This window comes from Protopterus annectens, chromosome 8.part0 (assembly GCF_019279795.1).
Source record: "Protopterus annectens isolate FY-2018-M chromosome 8.part0, PAN1.0, whole genome shotgun sequence".
Lineage (NCBI taxonomy): Eukaryota > Metazoa > Chordata > Ceratodontiformes > Protopteridae > Protopterus > Protopterus annectens.
This window is the reverse complement of record NC_056741.1, coordinates 864,674,695-864,679,694: the sequence shown is the minus strand read 5'-3', so window position 1 is coordinate 864,679,694 and position 5,000 is coordinate 864,674,695. Positions and strand designations below refer to the sequence as shown.

Here is a 5,000-nt window from a genome sequence, read left to right as displayed (position 1 = left end):
ATATATATATATTCACCAGATACGAATGAACTGTTAATGCCTATTACTTGTTAATGGTAAGTGGCACTGGAAAGCAAATGTAAATATATTCCATGCATGAACTTCATTTTCCCATGTTCTCTTAAAACTGCCTGCAACTTTCGAGCAACTATAGTAAGACAATTAAATAAAGTCTTTAAGAAGGCTTATTGTGTATTTCAGTAGCTGGAGAGTGGTCTTGCAAGTCATATGATGTGCAGGCATATTGTGCCAGTTATTTAAGTCTCACCAACATTATTTCACTGTCTGCCTGAAATTCCCACATTTTCTGACTTTCATTTCTCATTTTGAATATTTTGCTGTATAACTTTGTTGCACTTAATGGAAAATTATATAGGTTCATAGGTGTGTACTAGGCTAATGGCCCTGGAGCCTTTACAAGCCTAGCCCATAGGATTACCCTGGCATCGTGCCACCCGACCATAGTTTCCAGTGCCTCTGTCGAATACAGCCACTGGAGTGATCCCTGGGGTGAATTTTCTATTTCCCATCCACTCATGAAAATTTCTCATGAAAAGGACCAGCTTGTTCTGTTGATTGTGGTAATGAGGTTGAGGTCTCTGGAGTATGTGGTATGGAGGGATTGGGATTTCTTTAGCTGTAGCATTTCTAACAGTGCTGGGTCAGACATGGCTTTGTAAGTCAAGCAGAGATCGCCCCTAAGTAGGTGATATGAGACATAGACTAGGACAAGTGTTTAAGGCCTAGAATCCTCTTTGTGAGGTACTTCTGTGGCCTCTCCAGTTGTTGCAGGTGTCTAGTGAGGTACATGCGAAATGGGGCATTGTACTTGATGACTGGCCTAATGAGGGAAGAGTAGAGGGAGACAATGTCCACTTTCTTCCTGGATGCAAAACCCTTAGTAATGAGATGTGCCACATAGAAGGACTTTCTGACCGCAGTGGCAATGTGGTGGTCAAAAGAGAGATTGCTGTCAATCTGTGTTTCCAGATCTCTTATAACACCTTCTGTGTTCAGTGGACTACCATCAGTGTGGTAATCCATGGGAACTGGGTTTTTCCCAAAGGGGCTGATGACACATTTTTTGGCATTGAGCTTAAGGCCATGGTTCTGACACCAATCATTGGTCTCAGTAAGGCCTTTCTGTAGGATGTCAACATCACTTGGGGAGTTAATAATAGCTCCCATCTTGCAATTGTCTGCAAACTTTGTCAGCCAGACATTCGTGTTGGCTTGGACTTCAGAGAAGTAGATACCAAACAGAAGAGGAGCCAGGAATGAACCCTGTGGGACTCCACTCGTGACTGGTCAGCAGTCTGACTTGGAGTCAGCTACTTTCACACTCTGGGTTCTATCAGTGAGCCAGTTTGCAACCCACCTAGTGATATAGGGGTTGATGCCTAGCTTAGTGACTTTTTCTATGATTCCTGAGTGGGGAATGGTATCAAAGGCCTTGGCCAGATCAAGGTAGGCTGTATGAACCACCTTGCCTTCATCCACAGCTCTGGTGACTAATTTAAAGAAGTCGACTAGGTTGAGCAGGCATGATCTACCCTTCACAAAACCAACCTGTGTGGGATCCAGAGTTTGGAGATTCCCTATATCCTCATTTATTAGGTCCATGATGATGCTTTCCATAGCTTTACTTATCAGACTCATCAGGTTAATGGGGCAATAGTTCCCAGGGTCTGTAGTCACTCCTCCTTTGTGGAGAGAGATGACTGTAGCAGTGCGCCATTTGGTAGGGACAAAGCCTGAGGTGAGACTGTGATTGAACATGGCACACCACACAGGTGAGGTGCCAGTTCCCTCTGTAGTTCATGTAGAACACAGCCAGGGATATTGCCAGATCCCATAGAATCTGCATTCTTGGCCTTGGACACTAATGTTTTAACCTGTGCAGCAGTAATACTGGGTGCCTGGCAATCTACTGGTACTGTGATTGGTCCTTTGGTGGGGGAATAAGGGGTAAAGTTGGCACTGAATCTGTCGGCCAGTATATTGGCAATATCTGTTGGCTCGGTAAAGGAGGTACCATTGTGAAGTAGCTCAGAGCAAATCTGGGTTTGCTCTGGAGATTCTTTACATAACTATACAAGGCTTTGTGGTTGTCTTTACTATCTGCTGCAATTCTGTTTTCATAGCTAGTTTAGAGGATTTGATGAGGGATCTCAACTTTTTGTTGAGCCTGATAAGGGAGTTTTTCCACTCTTGGGACTTCACCTTATTCTGCATCAGTTTCCTCTTTTTGTTGTAGAGTTTGTTTATGGCAGGGGACCACCATATTGGTTTCCTTTTTTTGTAGGAGAGCGTGTTGGTTTTATTGGGAATGTTGAGATCCATGGATTTGTGTACGTGTTCATACAGGGCATTAGTGCATGATGTGGCAGGCATGCAACTGCTCTACATTTGCATGGGTGCCATGAAGTTAGCCACCTGTTTTTCAGAGCCCAAAGTTAGCTTTGGAGAAGTTTTTTATGGTGGTTACCTTTGCGGGGGGTGGGATGTGGGTTTCCAAGGTAATTAGTTTGTGGTCGGATATAACCAGGGAGGAGTTGACTATTGGTGTAGAGCAATGGTCGCCCTTGTTAGTAATGGCCAGGACAAGGATGTTGCTACCTCTAGTGGGGGTAAGAACGAGCTGATCCAGGGCATTGGAATTAATGACTTCCATCCAGGAAATGTTGGGCAAGTGTATTGGTACATGAATAGTTTTCCCAGTTAATGGAGGGGTAGTTGAATTCACCCAGTATGAGAGTGTTAGGTTGGACCCTAATATTCTCCAGGGTGCTTAGGAACGTGGAGTGTGAGTCTTGGGACATGGTTGGGGACCTATAGCAGGCTACGACTTGAATTGCTGTCTTACCCAATGTTTGCACCTGAAGTATCTCTGATATGTTATGTTGGGCTACCAGTCTGGAGGTGTGCACATCCTTTATGAATATGGAGATACCACGGCATTTGGAGCTTCATTCCAAGTTCTGAGGTCAAAAGGTGTGGAATGAGTTATAGTCTGGTAGTGCAGGGGTGCTTTCTGCTGCCTTCAACCATGTCTCTGTTACAGCACAAATGTCGATGTTCTCCATTTTAAGGAGTGCTTCAAGCGAGTGCATTTTGAGATTTAGACTTCTAGCATTGAGCAGCATGACCCTCAGATTACATTTGATTGTAGCTGGTATGGTGGTAATTTGGTCTTTGGAACACCACCTAAAAAGGCACGATAGGGATGGCAATATCCAGAAGCCCAGGGGTGATCATCTCTGGCAAAGCATTGAGGTCTGTCAATCATGTCATCCCAGGCAGACAGATACTGGATTCCCTTAGAATGACACCAGAAACTTAGCCAATTATTGAAATCAATCATTTTCTGATCACACTGTGGTATCATTCTGAGTAATGGAAGGAGGCTGCTCAGGGCTAGGGTCATAGCCCCTGGGCTACATAATTCGAGAGCTCCTCCATGTCTCTTTTCATGTAGTCCAGGGAGGTACGTCTCAGCTCATTCACACCCACATGTACAATGACAGAGTCATATTTGTACCTGTTGTTGAGGGACCTGAGTGTGTGTGTTATGTGGCAGATCCTGGCACCTGACAGGCAGCTACTGTTACTTTCTTCTTATTCAACCTAGTGTGTTGGGATATCAGCGTGCCTGACTATCGAGTCACCTTTGACTAGTGTGTTGGGACATCAGCGTGCCTCACCATCGAGTCACCTATGACTAGTGTGTTGGGACATCAGCGTGCCTCACTATCGAGTCACCTATGACTAGTGTGTTGGGACATCAGTGTGCCTCACCATCAAGTCACCTATGACTAGTGTGTTGGGACATCAGCATGCCTCACTATCGAGTCACCTATGACTAGTGTGTTGGACATCAGTGTGCCTCACTATCGAGTCACCTATGACTAGTGTGTTGGACATCAGTGTGCCTCACCATCGAGTCACCTATGGCTAGTGTGCCTGACTATCGAGTCACCTATGACTAGTGTGTTGGGCATGCTGTTTTGCCTTAGGGGCTTTGGTTGAGTGGCACACTGTTTAGGAGAGTTATGTGTTTTGTGATTAGTGTGTTGTGGTGGTCGAGTGTGTTTCTGCCTTGGAGGTCTCTGCTGTTTGGGTAGATTTTTTATTGAGAGCCTCCATGAAGGTGGGTGTGTGGCTTGTGTTTTTATGTGAAGGCAGTGCTGGTGTGTGTTCTGGAGGGCTATGTGTTCCATGTGGTGTGGTGCAAGTGTTGACCTCCTCTTGACCAGCTATTCCAGTCTTGGCTGGAGAGTGCGTGGCTTCCAGTTTGGATATATAAGTGCATCTCTCTCAAGTCTGAGTGTTGGGAGGTAAGAGGAGAGGGTTGTCAGTGTACATGAGGCAATTGCTACATTGCCTCAGGGGATCTATATTACGATGTTGAATGATAAAAAGAGCGAATGCTCTTTTATCGAACACTAACTAAAAGTTGAAAGCACTTAATGCTGAAAACACGAAACAGCAATTTTTTTTCCAAGGGAATAAAATCTCTGGGCCATTTTTGGCACTTTGCCATTTCCTCCACTGTGGTGTGATCTCAGAGTTGGTATATTTAAGTAGGGGGGTGTGGGGGGCACAGCGCCCCCACTTTATTTTGTGTTTGAATTTGTTTTTTTCCAGAGCAGTGATTTTTTTTCCCTGGGAAAAAATTGATGTTCCCTGGGAAAAAAAATGATGTTCCCTGGGAAAAAAATCGCTGTTCCCTGTGTTCGACATTTACTGCTTTTGGTTTTTTGTGTTTGATAAAAGAGCATCCACTCTTTTTATCATTCGATGTTGTGATATAGACCCTGCCTCAGGATGCCCAAGTTCACCAGGTTAATAGGAGAAAGCACAGGGAACTGACCTTTAGACATGGCTGGAGAGGTGGGCATTCATAATAAGTACTGGAGCTATTTCCTTGTAGAACGTTTAGTGCTTGTTGCACTTTTTGTGTGCTACAATAATTGCTACAAGAAGTCTGGTAAAGTGCT

The 5,000-nt window shown here is 44.6% G+C and overlaps 1 protein-coding gene across 2 annotated transcripts in view; it reads right to left on the bottom strand.

The window, feature by feature from the left end:
* Window positions 1–5,000, bottom strand: part of LOC122809120 (GATA-binding factor 1-B-like) — a 182,275-nt gene that overhangs the window by 21,085 nt on the left and 156,190 nt on the right. The gene's annotated exons all lie outside the window — the stretch shown is intronic.